The sequence below is a fragment of the Equus quagga genome, chromosome 3, assembly GCF_021613505.1.
Source record: "Equus quagga isolate Etosha38 chromosome 3, UCLA_HA_Equagga_1.0, whole genome shotgun sequence".
In the NCBI taxonomy this organism is placed as follows: domain Eukaryota; kingdom Metazoa; phylum Chordata; class Mammalia; order Perissodactyla; family Equidae; genus Equus; species Equus quagga.
The window spans coordinates 122,580,836-122,601,729 of NC_060269.1; the positions used below are offsets into that span (position 1 = coordinate 122,580,836).

At 38.8% G+C, this 20,894-nt stretch overlaps 1 protein-coding gene across 7 annotated transcripts in view; it reads left to right on the plus strand.

Annotated features, from left to right (window-relative positions):
* Window positions 1-20,894, plus strand: part of LOC124237137 (amyloid beta precursor protein binding family B member 2) — a 368,014-nt gene that overhangs the window by 93,177 nt on the left and 253,943 nt on the right. For 5 of the 7 annotated variants that reach the window (XM_046656484.1, XM_046656486.1, XM_046656479.1 and 2 more), the window contains exon 3: window positions 8,502-8,607. The exons of the other annotated variants lie outside the window; for them this stretch is intronic. The gene's annotated coding sequence lies outside the window, so the exon portion shown is untranslated. The remainder of the gene's footprint in view (window positions 1-8,501; window positions 8,608-20,894) is intronic. 7 annotated transcript variants of the gene reach the window in all.

Consider the following 20,894-nt stretch of genomic DNA (forward strand, 5'->3'; position numbering starts at 1 on the left):
GATATTACATATACATTAAAGTTTGGACACAGTATACCCAGGGCCACAGATGAAGTGGATAGGACCCACAGGCCAAGACCTGTACTCTCCCTTCTTCTCCATCTCCACTCTGGCGCTCTTTCCTAAAATAATTTCCCTTGGCATGAGATAAAGATAAAAATGAGGTCAAATTTTTTTTTTAGCAAAGCATAGCAACCCTGTTGAGAAACTCCACTGTCTCACGCATAAATCTTTCATTCCTTGAACATTCATTAAGTGCCTGCTGTGTTCCAGCACACGTGAGGCAGTCATGGACCCTGCAGTTAAGGCTTGCATATGCTGCAGTAGATGCATACAGAGGGCAAGGAAGTGGGAGTGGTTGGTTCTGCAGGGATGGGGCCTGGAAGTCAGAAAGAAAAATGGTCTCTGAGTTGAGTCTTTAAATATAAATCAATGAACATGAGTTATGGGTATTGCTAGGCTCTGGAGAGAGCACAGAGTTGGATAAAATGGATCCCTTCCTTAAGGATCGTAGGCTTCATTTAAGGGCAGGGAACATAACTAACAATATGAAGCCCCTTGGTATTGGGATAGAATCAGAAGACCAGAGTCTGAATATCAGCTTTACAACTCGGTGACTTTGGACATATTATTTCACTCGAGTGTCCATTTCTTCTGTAAAGCAGGGTTAAAATAATATAAACTACTTCACAGAATGACAGTGATTTTTAAATGAGATAACATAGCAAAGCACTTGCTACGGCAAGTGTGGAATCAATGCTCTGTGGCAAAGATAAGAAAGTGCCAAGTGACAGAGGACATGAACAGACATTTCTCAAAAGAAGATATAAATATGGCCAATAGACACATGAAAAGATGTTCATCATTGCTAATCATCAGGGAAATGCAAATCAAAACTACACTAAGATATCACCTTACACCCGTTAGATTGGCAAAAACATCCAAAACCAAGAGCAACAAATGTTGGAGAGGTTGTGGAGAAAAAGGAACCCTCATACACTGTTGGTGGGAATGCAAACTGGTACAGCCACTATGGAAAACAGTATGGAGATTTCTCAAAAAGTTAAAAATAGAAATACCCTATGACCCAGCCATCCCATTACTGGGTATCTATCCTAAGAACATGAAATCAGAAATCCCAAGAGTCCCTTGCACCCCTATGTTCATCGCAGCATTATTTACAATAGCCAAGACGTGGAACCAACCTACATGCCCAGAAACTGATGATTGGATAAAGAAGATATGGTATATATACACAATGGAATACTACTCAGCCATAAAAAAAGACAAAATTGGCCCATTCGCAGCAACGTGGATGGACCTCGAGGGTATTATGTTAAGCGAAATAAGCCAGTCAGAGAAAGACGAACTCTATATGACTCCACTCATAGGTGGAAGATAACATATTGACAAGGAGATCTGATCAGTGGTTACCAGGGAAAAGGGGGGGTGGAGGGAGGGCACAAAGAGGGAAGAGGTGTACCCACAACATGACTAACAATAATGTACAACTGAAATCTCACAAGGTTGTAATCTATCATAACATTAAAAAAAAAAAAAAGACAAAAAAAAAAGTGCCAAGTGAATGCTTTAACAGAAATACTGAGGAAGAACGGAGAGAAGAGAGGCTGTTTCTGCCTGGGAAGTGAGGGACTTTGTGGCCAATGTGGCCAAGAGGGTGTGAACGAGGAAGAGAAGGTGTGAAGAATGGGCCATTGGAAACTGAAATGAAAGGTGAAGCTGCAATTTTGAGATTGGATAGGCTAAGAGGTAGTAGAAACAAGGGATCAAGGTTGGTGGGGAGAATTCGGTTTCAGACACATTAAGTTTAAGGGCAACTGCTGAAAGCTGTGGGTCTGGGATGCATGTTTGCTTACATGGATTGTTACTTTGATGCCTGCCTTGTTCTAGGCTTGACCAAGGGTGGGCATGAAATGAAGTGCTCAGCCTTCCCTGGCCAGGGTGTTTGGTCAGTAGAAATCTTGCAAAGATTTTATACTTTCTGGCTCATTGGAAATGTCCACACCTACGCAGGGTTTCTCACCAGGATGGGAAACAAGGCAACACTTTTAACTTTAGACCTATCTCTTCAAAATAAGAGGAAGACAGCTGAACTTTTTTCTCTTGCTAATTTTTACCCGTTGTCATCCTCTTCCTTGGGTTTCTTTTTTTCCCTCAATTGTCTTCCTCCCAATTATCGACCATTAATTGCTACAGAAGAGAAATGAATTGGAAAAATTTTTTTGAAAAATGGACCAGGTGCTCTAACACCAGTGAACTTTATTCCTATTCGTGTCGGTTTCCTTTCAATCATAAGCTCCTTTATGATCTCTCTTTATAAAGGGTGGATATAGCCTACAGGTAACCATAGTTACTGGTTTTTATAGGTTACAGCTAGCCTGTCATATAAAACGCTAACATTTTGCCAAATTTGCTTTCTCTCTCTCTCTCTCTCTTTCTCTGTGTCTGTCTCTCTCCCTCCATGTACACACACACACTTTAAAAAATTTTTGCTGAACCAGTTGATTTAGTTATAGATCCTGACCTTTTAGCCCTAAATATTTTAACACGTATCTCCCAAGCACAAGAATATTCTTCCACATAACCCATAATACCATTGTCACTAAGAAATATTATCTAAAATATAGATAATAGATATATATAGATATATATATAGATAATATAGATAAGAGATAATGTAGACAATAGATAATATTTGAATACTTGTTGAAATTTCTCCGATTATTCTAATGATATCTTTTATAACCCTTCTCCTTATCCAAGATTCATCTACCATCATTCATTGCATTTCATCTTTAGTTTCCTTTAATCTAGAATAGTGACTCTGTTTCTGTTTTGTTTTTGTCATTCATGGCACTAATATCTTGGAAGATTCCAATTGTAGATTGTGGGAAGTACCACAATCTGGATTTGTTTGGTGTTACTTTATGATTAGATACAGATTAAGCATGTTGACAGACTAGTCACTGTGGAGACACATGACATTCAATTGGCCTATCATTGATTATGCCAACCGTCACTTGGGTAAGGTGGGCTGCCAGAGCTCTCCATTATAGATACCTTTTCCCCTAGGTAAGTGATAAGTAATCTGCGGGGTGATGCTTTGAGACTATGTGAGTATCCTGTTCCACAGCAACCCTTTCCCCGATGGTTTTAGTGTCCATTAATGATCCTTGACCATATCAATTATTGCCTTCGTGGTTACAAAGTGGGATTTTTCTGTTCTGCTATTCCTTTGGTGTTTCTTAGCTGGCATTCTTTGTAAAGAAGATCTTCTCACTATCCCGCTTTTCATGAATATCAGGATTTATGGTTCCTTTTTTTATTCAGTGAGTTCTAATTCATCCATATCATTCTTTTTGTTGTTCCAACTGTCCCGCATTTGGCCAGTGGAAGCCCCTTCAAGGCCGTTCCTATGTGCTTTTGTGGTGTCTGCATTAATATTTGAGCACTTCCTTGCTTTCTGGCATAGTAAAGTGTTCTAGGCTTATCTTGTGCTTTTCTTACCCCAGGCCTGGACCCAACTGTTTCTCCAATGTGCTAAGGTATTTAGACACCAAGATCTGAGTACTCAAGCTTTCCTTAAAAATGCATATAATCCAGAGCAGGTTAAAAGTCATTAACTGTTTGTTTAAGCTCCCCCATCCCCCAGCTTCTGCTAAAACATTCCCATGGAGGCATTGGGAGTATAGAAGTTGGAAGGAAAGAACTGGTAAGAGGAAGAGGCCATCAAAAGTGAAGGTCTTTGGGCTTTGGACCAGAGGAGGCACAGTGATGCAAAAAGGGAAGTGAGATGGTGCCAAAGATCAATTTAGATGATGTTGGAATTCTGCCTGGGGAGTGACTAGAGAGCCTGAGAAAATAACTTCTGCTTGTTTTCCAGGTAGACTGAAAATTGCTTGCGCTTTTTTTATGTCGGGTAATGCTAAGAGAGTGTATTCTCCTGAGCTATACATATGCTAATTCTTAGGACAATTTAAGAAATATAGTTTCCATAGTGAGAGTTCCTCAGTGCTCTGTATTTTCAGAATCAGGGTGAGGTATGTATAGATGGATGTATATTTCAGCATGTCTTCTTTTAAAAGTCAAAACTCATAGTTTTTATTTTGAAGACTCATAATTGAATATAGTATCTGAATTTACTTGCTAGTTATAATATTTTGTTGCAAATTACTAAAGGTGCATATGTGTAGCATTTTAGGCAGCAACTTGTGAGATACAGAAGCCACGAATTTCATAGTTATTTTCCAAAGTAATCAGTATGCATTTGATAAAATGATAGTCTCTGATCTTGAACTTGAACTGACTGATTTTTCTGGAACTGAGCATCTCCTTTGTGATCTCTTTTTATAAATAATAGAATAATTAAATGTTCATTTGCCTTTTTTTTTTTTTTTTTGAGGAAGATTAGCCCTGAGCTAACTACTGCCAGTCCTCCTCTTTTTTGCTGAGGAAGCCTGGCCCTGAGCTAACATCCGTGCCCGTCTTCCTCTACTTTATATGTGGGATGCCTACCACAGCGTGGTGTGCCAAGGGGTGCCATGTCCGCACCTGGGATCCGAACTGGCGAACCCCGGGCCGCCAAGAAGTGGAATGTGCGAACTCAACCGCTGTGCCACTGGGCCAGCCCCTGCCTTTTCTATTCTTTAAGACAAAACAACATGAAGCCAGTAGCTTTTGTTTCCATTTAAAAATGCTTAAAAATACAAAAGCAAATTTGAAACAGAAGGGTTTTATTTTTGTTTGTTTTTCATCAAAGTCAGCATTTTGAGAAGTAAAAAAACAAAACAGAAAAACAAAGACACTACATCTATGCTTTGTACAGCAAGAATATGGTGGTTATTCAAATGTATACACTGAATGTTACAGATGCTTTGTAATTTTATGAAACAAAACCACACACACACAAAACCACTGACTTTTAATCCTGAGTACATTCTTGAGAATGGAGGGTCATATTAAAGCAATTGCTCTACACTAAATACTTACTGGGTGTTCGGGAAGCCGGTTGGGTTACGCTGAAAATGAAGGGGCACGTGTTTATATGTGCTGCTAGCCAGCATAGGTGAGTGAACTCGGGCGTGTGGTGGCCACATTATCCCCAGTTGGCCCTTGACTCCTGAATACCTTCGCCGTTCAGTTCTTATGTACTGTCAGTGATGGGATTAAACTAAGCGTCCTTATGACTAAGGAGTCACCATTTTTGGCAAATGGATTATTTTCAAGGTCAAGTTTCGTTGTTGCTGGAAAAATTTTAATATAACCAAGTTCTTTGGGAGGTCATGAAGATCAGTCTCTCTCTTCTTACTTTCTATTTAAAACTCCCCAAGTGAGGCGCTCATCCCTACACCCAAATCCATCGCCCCTTGTGTTTCTTTAATCTTGATCTTGTTGGAAAGGAGCTTTATCCAGAACACAATTTTTTCATTCAGAACGAAATTGCTTTCAGACATTCAGACAGCTTGTATACAATTATATAATTTAAAAAAAAATCCTCTTTCATCTGGATTTTATTAAATCCACGACTCTTTTAGCCAGTAAAAGCAAACTATATTTTGGCCTCTGTAATGGATTTGTATACTTTGAACATCCCTGTTGGGACTGTGTTTGCCCTTGAATTGTGAGATAGAAAATACTTTCAAGGGTTCGGTCATGTGACTGGATTTATTAATACTTGTGGCGGAAGCTTCTGGTGTCCTTGTTTCTGGGCTGGCCTTCATTCTATTGACTGGATTCATATGTGAAGTTAAAGTGAGGATAAAAGTGAATTTTCCCATCAAATGCCTTTGTTCTGTTTTTGTACAGCATACTGTTATTTTTAATTGTAAAAGTAGATGTGATTATTGTGGAAAATTTGGATACCACAGGAAAATGCAAAGAAAGTAAGGATTATTCTACTCTGATTTCCCTGATCTCTAATTAGCAGCTAACTATTCAAAATGCTGACATTTTTTTCTTTCTAGTTTTTTTCTAGTTATAGATACTTTTAAACAAAATTGGGACCATACTGAACATCTTGCATTATAGTCTGCATTCCCAATGAACACTGCTTGAAAACATTTTCCCATTTTATTAAATATTTTATAGATTTTAAACTGTTTATCCATTGTTGGATATTTATATTTTTTAAAATTGCTTAAAATGATACGACTTATAATGAAAAGCTTCTTTGTACATATCTTTATGCATATCTTGGACTTTTGAAGGATGTATTCAGAGTCTTTTTTCAATTTATTGGTTTCAAGAAATGAAAAGTAATTCAATTCAGTGTGTCCTTTGTAGCAATTACGATTAAGCCCTCTTGTCTGAAAGAATCTGTCTTTATAACACCATCATCTTTGTCTGGAATGGTGTAGTAACACCTCATTTGTCTAACACCATTAGGGAACTTCTCAGAAATAAATTTTTTACATAAGTGAAACTGACCCTGAAGGGTCTGTGCTTGCTGATTGAACTCATTGTGAATGAGAACCTTTCTAAAATTGTGTTACATATGTTGCTATCCTTTTTAACATAGTGAAAAGATATGAAAATCTCAATTTAACCCTTTCTGGTTTAAATCCATCCTCATAAACTAGTTATTGTACAGTTAGTCCTGCTAAAGTGTGATATATGCGTTTCTGAAAATCAGCGTGCTATGTAAAATCATGCAGTAAAACCCACAGCACTTATGGGAAAAATAGGGTCAGGGACATGACACTCAAAAACCTTTATCAGTGACACATTAAAAAAACAAAGTAGGAACTGAATAAAAATTGTAGCACAATTTTACATGTATTAGATGGTTAAGAAAGAAATAACTAGTACAATAAATCTGGCACTTTCCCTTGACAAAGTGCTGATGTTTTCTTGTGGACTGAGGCCTTGGGAGGGTTGCAGCTTTGGGTTATTGTGAAGTGCTGGGATCGGAAGGAAAGTTCAGGCACCCTGTGGACGGATCTGGCTCATAGCACACTGGTAGAGGCTGGGCATGCCAGTAGGTGTTTGAGGCAAGGACTTTGTTCAGTCTTTGTATTCTTTTGCAGCTGGGTTCCACATGGGTGCAATCTTCTGCTATTATTTGGTGTTTCTCACAGTGAAATCTGCATAAACAAATGTGAAATTAGAGTTATGCCCACATTGTTCTGTAATATGTCAATCTTGGAACAAACACAAGTGTTATAGCAGAACTGAGTGTAATGTGTGGTAATACGGTGATGTCGAGGGGAGAGTCTGCTTGTCTCTACCCTAAACAGAGTTAATATATGTAAAACACTTGGAGAAGAATCTGGTCTAAGAGTCAGCACTGTGTAAGTGTTGGCAGTAACAATGGCAGTAATAGTAAGTAATGCCTATTGATGTTGGTGGGATTCTGTCTGCTTTTCAGTTATGATTGCCTACTGTAGCAGTGCTTCCTGCCGCCTTCTAATTAACCTATTTCTCAATCTCTTGTGGTTTTTAAATGAGTTTATCATGCTTCTTAGAATTATGTCTAACTTCAGGCCCAGATTCGGTGAGCCTGAGGGGTGCACATTCTGTAGGTTATGGTTTACCTGTGGCATCTGTTTTACCTACACAGACTTTTCTATCTTATGAATGAGTTATCACCTGTGTATTCCTTTGCAAGATTGTTGGGGAAATAACTTACTGTTTTTTTTTTGAGGAAGGTTAGCCATGAGCTAACATCCGCCACCAATCTTCCTCTATTTTTTGCTGAGGAAGATTGGCCCAGAGTGAACATCCGTGCCCATCTTCCTCTACTTTATATGTGGGATGCCTGCCATAGCATGGCTTGATAAGAAGTGCGTATGTCCTTGCCCGGGATCTGAACTGGTGAACCCTGGGCTGCCAAAGCAGACTGTGCAAACTTAACCACTGCACCACTGGGCCGGCTCCATAACTTGTGTTTTAAGTGACATTATGATCATGCAGAATTTTCAGATTTTCTGTTAGAAAAAAGTTAACATGACTTTCTCTTCTCATTCCCACCTGCAAAAGTGAAGTGTGCTTAAATGAATACATCTGAAGGGCATTTAAAAGTTGTCGATGATTGTCTTTAAGTTGTTATTGTTCACTTCTATTGACAAGCACCTCTGTGTTTGTGAGATGAGCTCAGCTTTGGAAGGTGGGCAGGCAAGTGTGATTTCCAATGACTTTCCCTCCCACGTCACAGTATAATTAGAAGTCCATACCCTCCCTCAGTTGCCTTTTATGACTCCCTGAGAAGGACGTTTTTTACTGTGAGTGGTTGCCAAGAAGCCTCGCTCGTTCCTGCTTTAGGAACTTTAATAAGATAGCAGATCAAAATACAAGGTAGATTTAGCAAGCCTTGTTAGTATTGTTCTGAAAGAAAAATAGCTAACAGAGCTCCTCATTTAGATATTCCAATGAAATCCATATTTTAATTATGCAGAGCGACTCTGAATAGCAATGGGGTCTTTTGGTTTTTAATTTCTAATCTGACTTTGAATTTTAACTTTTTGTCTCTATACAACTTCTAGATATATTTGGGCTGCCTGACCTCATTGAGTGATTGCTATTAATTAACAAACTCTGTGGAAAAAAGGGAGCTTGCCTTCTGAGCTTTGTACCAAAGACCTGGGAAAAGTAAGTAATTTTCTATCTTGCTTTTTAAAAATTCTGCTGTACTTCTCTCCGAAAATTAACACTGGGTCCGTGTTTTCTGCTTTCTTTCTTTCTTTCTTTCTTTCCTGGCTTAGTAAATTTTATATGCTCTTATGGATTTGAAACATGGAAAAGGGACTCAGGAGACCTTTTTAAAAAGAACTTCCACGTGGTCAGGATGACTTTCAGCCTTGTGCCGTTTCTTTTGTGTTTCATTAACTGAGTCCTGAAGGTTGTGATAAAACCTTTGATGAGGTGTGCGGTAGATGGATTAAAGTTTAAAGGTAAGGCAGTGTAATGTGATGGCACAGAAAAGAGAGTCCAGTTTTCCAAGCTTTAAGTGTTGTAGACTTTTAGATATTTTGGAAAGGCCTTTGGTTCTCAATTTTTAGAATAAGAATGAAATCCATTTCGTTCTTTTCTTGTCTGGAAAGGAAAATGAAATGTGGAATCACTTATTCACTAAGTCCCTCAAGTAGCTTGGTCTTGGAAGAATTGATGCACCTGTCAGTTTTATTGTTTTATAACTTTTTCGAGGTACTCTATTTGAGACAGCTGTATGAATGGTTTTAGTATCTTTTAGAAAAAACTGCTTGGGGCCATAAATTTTAATTTTATTTAATTTTATCTGTTTAAATTATTTGAGGTATTCTAATTGAGACACCTGTATGAATAGTTTTAGTATCTTTCGGAAAAAATTGCTTGGGGCCATACGTTTTAATTTTATTTCCTGATCTTTTTGACAAGGTAAAATGGGCCTTAAAGATAATAAAGTCAATCTACTTTTTTGTAGATACTACTTGGAAGTATGAATGGCCCGTAAGAATGTAACAAAACAACACATATACACACACATCTCTTTTCTGGCATGTTCCAAAAACAGTATCACTGACAACAAGAACTGTTTGTCCGTGAAATTACTAGATAGTTTTCTAAACTTTGTATGTCCTGTGTCTTACAGCTCCTCTACGTTCTGACAGTACAAATGAGCTAGTTGAAACATGTCTAAAACAAATTAAGACAGATAAGAATTTTGCACTGTAAGTTTCATAGAAGCATTACATAGTAAGATCAGATTTTATTGTTATATTGTATGTACTAAAATTTGCTTATAATTAAATTGTGTATTCTTTTGTAATAATTATAATAAGGTAAAGGTCTTTAATTATGAAACCTATTTGCAGGTTAAATAAGACATTTGTACTGAAAAATATTCACAGACATACACACAGTATAGACATACCACAAATATAGTTTCTGAGGGACATCAAGTCTTTGCTAAAACATAAATGCATTGAAAGCAAGGACTTTGAAAATTTTCTCCAAAAACAATTTTTTTGTTATAGCAAAATACTTGCAGTAGTGAAATACTATTGTCAATGGAATTTAAAAAATGATAGCAATTTATTTAGGTGAATCTTGTAGTCTTGTATTCACATATTAACCTTAACATAAAGGAAATCCTATGTGGTGTAATTGTTATTCCATCTTGGAAGGATATTTCGAAGAGGATTGTGTTGGTAGTCGTCAATCTGTCCACAGAAGTGGAATGAAAAGGACAAAAGATTAATTCTCTGGACTTCAGGATCCAGATATTTGCAGTGGTGTTTAAATCGGAAATATAACTTAGCCTTAGAAAGTAAGCTGCTTGAACTGCCTTTCAAATAATTTAGCATCTCTTTAAAATTTAATAGTCTCTGGTGAAATATTTCCCTTCCATTATACCAAAATATTCCCTTTGTGACATTGTTGTAAAAGTTATTTTCCATTTTGTGGAGGCAAGGCATCTGTTAGACTTTTGAACACAATGATAAGCTAAAGACAGCCCCTGCATTACCAGAGAGACCATGGCAAAAAGGTCCCTGCTTGCTGAAACTGATGTCATGGGTGCATATTTATATGCACAGAAGGATGTCCACAATTCATCTTTGAGTTAAAAAAAAAAAGAAGTTTATAATGGATAAGTATGTTCCACATAAATCTAGTCCTGAAGAACTAGTTATGTGGAAGTAAATATTAAGGGAGAAGGGTGTGTGGGGAGAGAAGGAGGGAAGTCCTTTCTGAAATTTACAAAAGTCAAGAGAGAATATTTCTGACAGTATGGTTGACCCTCCTTTTCTGCAGGTTTGGTGACGTCGAAACTCGTGGATAAGGAGGGCCGATGTTAACCACAGTATTATGCCATTTTATGTAAGGGACTTGAGTGTCCCCGGTTGGGGTATCCGCCCAGAGTTCCTGGAACCAACCCTCTTGGCTACTGAGGGACGACTGTACTTTGAAAAGTATAAGGGGTACTTAAATGTATTGGTGATTTCTTTTTAGGGTGGCAAATACAGTTTTAGGGAACATTCAGAACCCTAAGCAACCTCCACATTCCTTTTTAACTTCCTTTTGTCCTCCACGTTTATTTTTTTTCTTAATCACAAATGTGTTTTCAAAGTCTTCCTTGTTTCAAGCATTTTATTTAATTATTTGAGGTAGATTTCTGGAAACCTGTGTCTGTAATGTTGACAAAATGTAGATGCGCCTTTGAAAGATTAGCCATGGGTTGTTTTAAAAGGAGTAAAAAATAGCTTCTATTATCTTATCCTATTTAATGCATGTATGTATTTATTTTCTGTTAATACTAAAAGAGTAGTATATGCTGCAAGTTGTTTGGCATCCTGTCTTTTCCACTTAATAAATAATGACTATCCAAGCTAATAGACAATTACCTATAGTATCATTTTTAGTGAACGAGAAACAATGGAATCTTAGCTTTTTGTTTAATTTGAGGCTATCCTGGCCTTCAGTGAGAAAGGAGTATAAATATGTGAAATATGTGGTGTAGGTTTTTCAGTTGCGAACAGAGAATAAAATAGAATTCGCCTTCTATAATCTCTACGGTGTTTACCATAACCAGACATGTTCTCAACAGGAGACGTGTGGGACTGAGTGTGTCTTCAAATTTGTGAGTATCGCTGTCTGACAGGTGTTATGTATAAAACGTTGTGTCTTTTTTGGTCCCTTTGTTATATTATAAGAGTGCAGGTGACATCTTCCTCATGCTTAGCTGTCTTCATCAATATTTCTGTGCCTAAAGGATTGTACTTAAATATTTCTCCCTCTCAAGAAACTGAATATGTCAGATGACGTGATGAATCCAGAAGGAACATTTCATAGACTTTGGAATAGGATTTACTGGAGCAAGTTGAAATCCAGATTAATTGGAGATGCAGAATGTTTTATGGACCTTTGCGTGCTGTGTCAATTGGAAGTTCATTTATTAAGCCAGCATTTGTTGTGCAACTGCTATGTGCCAGGTGCTATGATAAGAGCTCATTATTCAGAGATGGATGAGATGTGCCCTAGCTTTCAAGGAACTTAATTTGAGTTTCAAATTCATTTTCAGATAACATTTATTCAACATGTACTATGTGACAAGCGGTGGGCTGGATGTTCTTCAAAAAGGTGTTTGACCACTAAAATTCAGTAGTGATATTTACTGACCCATCACTTCCAAAATAAGTTATGAATAGAATTTTCTAATCTTTAAGTTTTTTTCTTGGTATTTTCCTAAACTTTTGGTACCTGCTACTACTTGTTAAGATCAATTAGCAATGGGAAAAAAAAGTCAAGAAACAACAAGCACTTAATTGATAAACTTAGAACAAGGATTTTAAAAACGTGTATATTTATACACACACACACACACATATATTTTATATTAGGGAACCTGCATACCTATGATAAAGTCATAATTTCTCCTAGTAGAATAGTTCTTAGTTCACATGATACAATTGAATATACTAAGATGTCCTGGGATTCTGCCCTCAGACTGGTTCCAAGTCTTAACAAGCGTGGAAGCCTTAGCGTCAAGTCACTAGATTTTCACAGTGATTCTTGGAGGAGGGATCATTGGAACTCGAGGAGGAAAGTAACCTGCCCACATTCGCACAGCTAGAAAATGTTTGGAGTTAGGATTCTAATTCTGATCCATCTAATTTGAAAGCCCTTGGAGTGTCCTCCTGACTTCGGGGAGCTGGTGGGGAGGGTAGACTCACAAATGCCGTGGGCCTGCCGAGGAAGGGGCAGTCACTTCCTGAGGAATCGGGGAAGGTGCTCGCTGCATCGGAGAGCTGGCATTGAAATAAGTCTTGAGGGCTGAGTTAGAGGACAGAGAGAAGAGGGGACAGTGGATGGGGCTGTTGGTAAAGCGTGTGTCAAGGCGCAGAGGAATGGAAGCTCGTGGCGTGTTTAGAGAGTGGCGAGAAGTCCACCTTGGCTGCGGTGTGGGGCACGTTAGAGAGAGGAGTAGGATCTGAGATTGCAAAGCCTTGGTGCCAGAGTGAGGAGGGCCACGTGTGTGCCACGCTAGAGACTTGGCATCTAAGCAATATATAGCCATGAAAGTTTTAAGGTAGAAGAAATTTCGTGATTAGATGGGAACCTTACAAAAATCACTTGGGCAACAGCATGGAATAGAGACTGAAGAAGAGAAAACTGGAGGCTAGAGACCCAGGGCCGCCGCGTGAGGTTGTGCGGATTGTTCACTGCACAAGCGTATGTGTGAGTGGTGGGTAGTGGGGACCGATAACCATTCAGCATATTGCTCACCAAGCTGTGCACTCTTGGGGCTGGGCCTGCCTAGAGAGGGCATCTTTTAAAATTTACACAATAGGATGCTTTACTTGCCTTTTAATTGCTTATAAAATAATAGGAGAGATTAGACAAGGAAATAACCATGTGCCCGAAGGCCTAAGAATCTAGAGGTGGACATGGTGGTCTGTCACTACCTATGAAATTGGACATGTTCCCCATCCTCTCAAAGTCTATTTCCTCATCTTTAAAGGAGAATTGATAATGGGATCTAGTAGGGCCCTGGACAGAGCAGTTAAGGGGTATTGGTAAGAGAAGGAGGTAGACATACGAGATGGTAAAATAATATGTCTGGGACTGGAAGCCGCTGCTAACAGTTAACCCTGTGAATGTGATGGGAAGTGTGGTAAGAGGTTTACGTGTTTCATCTTATTTAATTCTCTGTCAGTTGTAAGAAGTAGATGTTATTGCCCTGTTTTAAAGATTTTGACACTGAGGCTCAGGGAAGTTAAATAACTTCTTTAGTGTCACACGCATAGGGAGTGGCATAGTCCAGACCTGAACCCAGATCTGTGTGACTCTCATGTCTATGCTCTTGACCACTGTGCTGCGCCTAGAATTAATCTGTTCTGTACGTTGAACTGCCTTAATACCTTACTTGAATTGCTCTGATAACATATTCTGATTTTATCTTTTATTATTTTTAACTTGAATTGGGTCATAGTTATTTGCAAAATCTTTAATTTAATGGACTGTAAGATCCTGAAGAACTGGGATCCAGTTTTATTCCTTTTTTTTGGTCTTTTATAACCCTTTGCTCAATAAAATATGTGTTGATAAGATGACTAATCTCTAAGATTTTTTCAGTCTCCTAAAATTCAGTAATTTTTTCTTATATGTGTAAAGCTTCAGTTGCGGTTATAGTCAAGTAGAACTTATAAAGAGGGTCTTGGATTTTACTTTGATATCTAGATCGATCACTGAAGTTTTAGGAAATTCCTAATTGTCGTTTCATCTGAAAAATAATTTGTGAGTTGCTGTCCAAGGCTAAAGCTGAGATTACAGTGCACTTCTTGCAAGCACGTGTGCTTGCTGCTGCATTGCTGTGGCATGTATAAAACTCACTTGTCTTAAATGATATTTTTGGGTCCGTAAAAAAAATGTTAACACTGTCATTCATGCAGGAAAGGACATCAGTTTGTAAAAATATGTGGATCGTTGGTGCTGAAGGTCACTCTTTTATGGTTCCTACTGGACTCAGATTTAAAGAACAGATAGATGTGCTTTTCCAGTCCAGGGCATGTTATCAGAGGCCCTGGAGTCAGACTGCGTAGGTTTGCATCCTAATTTCTCTGCTTATAAACTCTGTGACCTTTGGCAAGAAAGCATCTGTAAAATGAGGATGGGTGAGAAAACAGGTTGTGATGATAGGTTAGTGTGCCTGGTTCGTTGGGAATTTGTTGTTGTTGTTAGTGCCATTGAGTAGGTTCTGATGCCTAGCGACCCTGTGTACAGCAGAGCAGAACCCTGTGCGGTCTTTTTGCATCATCCTCCCACTTTCTGGTGCTGTATCAGACAGTGCTTCACTGCTATTCATAGGATTTTCTTGGCCATTTTTTCTGGAAGTAGGTGGCCAGGTCCTTCTCATTGGGAATTTAGGGGAAAAAAAATCCTCATCCAGATGGGAGCCACTTTTGCTAAGATACTCATTAAAGGAGACCAAAATTGTGAGCTTGTAGGACAGAATTTGACACTTCAGTATTGTAGCCCATGTTTATCCCAGGATGACCCTTTGTTGTTTTTAAACTAGAGTTCAGGTTCTCTTGTAACTATTGCATCTACTTCGTGAACTCTAAGGAGGCAGTTTAAGCTTTGTTTTCTGCTCTCTGTGCTTGAAGAGGGTATGAAATGATGGCTTTTAAGAAAATGGAAGATGTTATTCGAGATCAGCATTGCCTCTGGGCTTTGAAAAATTCTGGGGTTTCTTTCATCTTCCAGGAGAGGAGCACAGTGAGCTGTGAGAAGGGAAGGCAGGCCCTGGGGATGTTTCCTAGCTCGTCTCTGCCGCTGTTAGTGGAAAAAAGGAAGGTAAGAGCCCGTAAAGAGCTCTGATAGCCTCAGTAGACAGTGAGTTCAGATGTGTGTGCTGGAAATGGGGCACGAGGAGCTTCTGACACCCGTGGGCCCCTGCTTGGCCCGAAGGGAAGGTGAAACAGCAGCAGAATTGGTCTCAGAACATTGCTCTGCAGCCAAAATAAACTTACGCCTGTCTGTCAGAGTTTCTTTTCTTTCATAAATTTAAAGTTGCACAAAGATTCATGATGTTATTCCCTTTTGAGGTTTTATATCTCAGATTGCTGGAAGAGCAAGTTAGTTGGATAAAAATACTCTTCAGACCCGATCTTATTCTTATAGTTTTTGACTGTTTAGTTTTGCACTTTAGAGTAAGTGCAAACTTGGCCTGTCCATTCTTGATGGGGAAAAGCAGGAGCTATCAATAAATGCTGAATTTCAAAACCATTTCCGGGGTCATCTTCTCCCACCATGCGACCCCTGCAAAAAAGCTTCGGTCTCCTGTGAGCTGATAATTCCTGAATGCGTGGGGACTTTGGTGGGGAAAATAAAATCAAATTGCATACCTTTCCCTTTTATTTGTGAGCTAATTGTTGTCTTCCTGTATTTCAAAGCAGATGTTAAATTCTTCCTTTGATGTTCAACAGTAGACAGACTCCAGTTGTGTGTTACACGTCTTGGTACAAATACATTGTTTGACTGAAGATCGACTCTGCCAAATTAAATTTTGGTGGTTACGTTTTGATCTGGAGCCACAGAATAGAATGGCAATTTATTCTTTCATTCCACACACATTTATTGGGCTCCTGCCTGGCCATTTTCATAAATTGTTTTCAAATCTCATACATACCACAAAAACCTCACAAACTAGATAGTGCTGTCTCTGTTTTGTAGATGAGAAAAATAAGGCATACAGAGTGATTAGGACTATTTTATGGATATGAAAAATAAGGCAAAGAAAGTGCTTAGAAAACTTGCTCCCGGTCACATTGCTGTTAAGTGGCTGAGGATTTAACAGGAGATTTTTTGGCTGACCCCAAAGCTGTTACTATAGTGGAGCTGCCTTTTAAGAAAAGATAATCGATGGAGGAAAGATCTTGAGGAGTTGCAATAAAAAAAAGGGTTAAGCATGAGCCCCTCAGTCCTGCATTTACTCAGCAGATATTGACTGAGTGCCTATTTTGTGCTAGGTACTCTGCAAGGTGCTGGAAATTCATTGGTGGGCAAGACGTGATCAATCCCTCACCAGCTTCAAGGAGGAAACAGGATTTCAAGAAAGAGTGTTTGCTCCCCCAAAAAGCCGCAGTGTCTTGGTTGGGAGAGGTAGACATTTTGACACCTTAACAAAAGTTGTTTAGTTTATTATTCTTTTACATCAGTGTGCATATTCAATCATCTACAAAGAAACAGAGGGATGGCTTTGCTAGAATACTTGGCAATTGTGCTCCTTGCGTGGGCTGCTTAGCACATGCAGAAATGGAGGTTGGAGTGAAACTGTATTGAGTTTTAAACAAACTGTTGCAAACAAAAATTTGAACAGTTACCTGGCAAGAACTGTATCTATTTCAGCTTGGAATTCCCCATTTTATATAGGAGGTACTTAGCACAGTGCCTGGTATGTAGCAGGTACCCATTAACTCTGGTGGATTGGCTTAAGTGATGGGAAATAAAATAGGGAAGAGAGGGGAAAGGAGACTCATAAAGAAGGGGATAAGTTAAGGTAATATCAAGGAAGAGTGTGAGGGTGGCAATAAACTCAACCAATAAATAAGCAAGAAGAGAACATGACATGACGGACTTAATTCCCCTGTACAAACTGTTTTAATATCCAAGGCGAGGAGGAGCTGTGTTTAGGGAATCTGGAAATGCCATTGGGTTTGGGTGCTTGAGAGAGACAGCAGCCTTCTTTTAATCTTCTTATTTGACTCCTCTGACTTTGTGTTCACATATAAACCCTCTGTGTGTGCTTTCCCACCATGGACTTTATTTCACTTTTTGAGACTTTTGGCTTTAAGCACAGTATTTGGTTCTTTAATAAATAAGTTTGCTAGGACAATCCTGACTATGCCTGTTTTCTGTTGTTATTTTTGATAATGTCTCCTTTCCATATCAAGTGTCCTGGTTTGGATGATAAATTAAAAGGCCACCCCACTAACAAGGGAATTTGGTGGCATTTTCTATCTTTAAAAAAAAAATTTCATAGCATTTAGACTGCTTTGATGAATTAACTTAATGTGGATATAGTACCAGTAAAATTACATATGCAACTAGTGTCTGATCTCTTATAATAAGTAGAAAGAAGAGAAAATAGGTGGTAGCTGAAAAGAATCAGCTGTAGAGAGAAAGAAGTTGATTTTGACAAAAAGAACTTTAGTTACAAGTAACGGCTGGGATAGCCATATGAGATAAGGGCATTTAAAGGTTACTGTGGTGATGGGTAATGCTTCAGGGAATCTGGCATCCTTTGAGAAAATCTTGTCATCATCAGTAGTTTTGTTCAGTGTTTCCACAGCAGCGGTAATTCAATTCAGGTGCATTTTCATTTGTCTCTAAGTAAAAAGTAAAAGAAATAATTTCTTAGAACAGAGATTTTGTCAGAGGTTTAAAGAAATGGCTTGAGGGAAAAATTGTTAAATTCATATTTTTTCTCTTAAATCTTCTTAAATTATGTCTTTTGTTGAAACTACTGGTAATTTAATCAAATGAGACATTCACATAGGGCCTCCAAGGGCCTTAAAAAAATGTATGTTGGGGTTTTTCGGTTAAATTGGTTTTATAGTTCATATACATGGATTTAAAGAAACAATCTAGTATTTTGTCGTGCAAATATATGTAAAGGCTTTAGATATTCAGGTAATGCTTGACAATAATTGCAGAATGAGAGTTGGGTGTAGAATTAAAACCATGCTTTTAACCAGTGTTTTCCATATCAATATTTTAGAGATAGTGATGCATTTACCTTCAAGTCCCGTAGTTTCTTGTTCTCTGCAGTGTTACCTTTGATTGGAGCATAGATTTCCAGAGTAGGGGGACTGTTTTTACACAGTCCCCAAATTCTGTTTGTTTTGGAATTAAATTCTGGGTCTGCTACTGGCTATCCGTGGATGAGTTCTTCCTCTGAGCCTCAATTTTCTAGCCTATAAAATGGGAATAATGATATCTGATGCTTAGAGTTTCTTAATAGGATATTTATTCATTCCTGAATCTGGGATAAACACTAAGCGTATAACACAAAGGTTAGGGTTCTCCCAGGCTTAGGAATTAATAGCAGATATTAAGGATGGAGAGACGTGTTATTGTTGGAAGGGTGAAACTCAAAATAGTCAACAACAGAGGTCGGCCGGTGGTGTAGTGGTTAAGTTCATGAACTCTGCTTTGGTGGCCTGGGGTTTGAAGGTTCAAATCCTGGGTACAGACCTAGCACCACTTGTCAGCCCACGTTGTGGTGTCATCCCATGTAAAATAGAGGAAAAATGGCACAGATGTTAGATCAGCGACAATCTTCCTCAAGCAAGAAGAGGAAGATTGGCAGCAGATGTTAGCTCAGGGCCAATCTTCCTCACACACACACACAAAAGTCAATAGCCAGTTTCTGGCAGTCTGAATGGATGCTGACTGTGAACATTCTGGACAGTCATCGCAGTGCTCACCAGCTGAATATCAGCCTCTATTGTCAGTATTGAGAAATGTGTTTAACCTGTGATGATTTGTAAGGAAACCCATTGTGCCTCCTAGTTATAAATTAATGCCTCCTCCTTTGAGATGATAAGTAAAGGACACCATCTTCATATGATGAGATGAGCCCAGCCTTCGTACCTGGATTCCTGTCCCAAAGGTTCACCTTTTCTTTAGGGACCTTCTTAATCATTGCTGCCAGCACTGTGCTAGCTCTTTGGGGACTCTGCTTTCCCATTTTCCACTCCATCCCTAGCCTGAGAACATGTTCTTAATTCCCTGTAGTAGATCAAAGCTGAGTTTATGACTTTTAACAAAACCCTGAGAGTCTCATAAAATTGGCTACTAGATACAGCAGGCCTAGACCCATCCTCACTGAGCCCTCTACAAGGCTGCCTCTCTGGCCTAGACCACCAACCTCCACCCCGGGAACTGACTTTACATCTGGATGTAGAGTCCAGACATCAAAGAGATTGAGGCCCTGGAAAGGGAGGATTTCCCTCTTCCTTCTGCCAGGTCTTTCCTTGCTAGTTCCTGTTTATCTCAGGCTCTGCCTCTTCCCAAGATAATTGACCCTGGGAAGTCCACCTCTCATGGGGCAGACCCTCACCCCTTTCCACAGGGATGGGATAGCCACAGCTATGAGAAAGTCCAGTATCAGTACAAAAGCTTCCATATAATTCTAGGAGTTTCCTTTCCTAGGACAGGGTTGAATTGGTTTAACCATATTGGGCATATACTGATGTGGTTAAGAGTCTTGAAGAAATTGTTTTGTGATCACTTCACACCTGTTGTATTGGCTGTCATCAAAAAGACAAGAGATAAAATGTGTTGGTGAGGATGTAGAGAAAAGGGATCCTTGTGCACTGTTGGTGGGAATGTAAATTTGATGCAGCCACTATGGAAAACAGTATGGAAGTTCCTCAAAAAATGAAAAATACAGGGCTAGCCCCGTGGCCGAGTGGTTAAGTTCGCGCGCTCTGCTGCAGGCGGCCCAGTGTTTCGTTGGTTCGAATCCTGGGCGCGGACATGACACTGCTCATCAAACCACGCTGAGGCGGCGTCCCACATACCACAACTAGAAGGACCCACAACGAAGAATATACAACTATGTACCGGGGGGGCTTTGGGGAGAAAAAGGAAAAAATAAAATCTTTAAAAAAAAATGAAAAATACAACTACCATATGATCCAGCAATTCCACTTGTGGGTATATATTCGAAGGAAATGAAATCATTATCTAGAAGAGATATAGGCACCCTCATGTTCATTGCAGCGTTATTTACAATAAGCCAAGATATGGAAACAGCCTAAGTGTCCAGCAACAACTGAATGGATAAAGAAACTGTGAGACACACACACACACACACACACAAACACAGTGGATGGAATATTACTCAGCCATAAAAAAGAAGGAAATCTTGCTATTTGTGACAGCATGGATGGACTTTGAGGGCATTATGCTAAGTGAAATAAGTCAGAGAAAGGCAAATACTGTATGATTGTACTTATATGTAGAATCTAAAGAAATCGAACTTAGAGAAACAGACAACAGATTGATGGTTGCTTGAGGTGTGGGGTGAGGAATAGGGGAAAGGGGAGCAGTTGGTCAAAAGGTACAACCTTCCAGTTATAAGATAAATGAATTCTGGGAATGTAATGTACAGCGTGGTGACTATAGTTAACAATACCGTGTATATATATGAAAGTTACTAAGAAAGTAGATCTTAAAAGTTATCACCAAAAGAAAAAAAATTTGTAACTATGTATGGTATTGGACGTTAACTAAACTTATAGTGATGATCATTTTGTAATATATACATGTATGAAATCATTATGTTGTACACCTTAAGCTAATACAGTGTTACATATCAATTATATCTAAAGAAAACTGGGGAAAAAAAGAGATGATTTTGTGTGGAGACTTTTTCTACCAACATACTA